This window comes from Myotis davidii, unplaced genomic scaffold (genome assembly GCF_000327345.1).
Source record: "Myotis davidii unplaced genomic scaffold, ASM32734v1 scaffold304, whole genome shotgun sequence".
NCBI classification, from domain to species: domain Eukaryota; kingdom Metazoa; phylum Chordata; class Mammalia; order Chiroptera; family Vespertilionidae; genus Myotis; species Myotis davidii.
In genome coordinates, this window is record NW_006297661.1 from 1,281,522 (window position 1) to 1,282,308 (window position 787).

The following is a 787-nucleotide window of genomic DNA, read 5'->3' on the forward strand; positions in this document are numbered from 1 at the left end:
AGAATTTCACTTCAGCACTGCGCCTCCTCTGAGTCTGGATATGATATTCTCTTTACTCCTAGTTGTAGAATTTCCACTCAGCCAGCCCTCCTGTGGTTCTGGATGTTGTCCGTTCCCTTTTTCAGGTTTAATTTGAATTGGTTGTTTAAGGCAGCAATCTCCGGCGTTAACCTATGCCGCCATCTTCGGTTCTCAAATCTTATTTCTTTTAACTGTTACTAAACTTGCTTACAATTACAATTACCAGGAAATACAATGCCTTATCTATGAGAAAAATATATAGTTACTAGAGGCCCAGTTCACAAAATTCGTGCACTGGGGTTGGGGGGGGGGTCCCTTAGCCCGGCCTGTGCCCTCTCGCAGTCTGGGACCCCTTCCTCCTTACCGCCCACCTGCTTGCTGCTCCCTACCACTCGGCTTGCTGCTCCTTACTGCTGCCGTGAAGGCTCCCGCCACAGCCGCTACACTCGCAAGCTGTGAACCCGGCTTCTGGCTGAGTGGCACTCCTGCTGTGGGAACACACTGACCACCAGGGGGCAGCTCCTGCATTGAGCATCTGCCCCTTGGTGGTCAGTTCGTAGCCACCAGTCATTCTACTATTGGGTCAATTTGCATATGAGGGTTTTATTATATAGGATAGGATATTGAATGTGAACTATAAATGAAAAATAATATTTAAAAAAGAACCAAATAAAATTTAAGATCTCAAAAATTTTTAATTATCATCTGAGCATGTTTTTAAAATTGATTTTTAGAGAGAGAGACATCCATGTTACAGAGAAATACC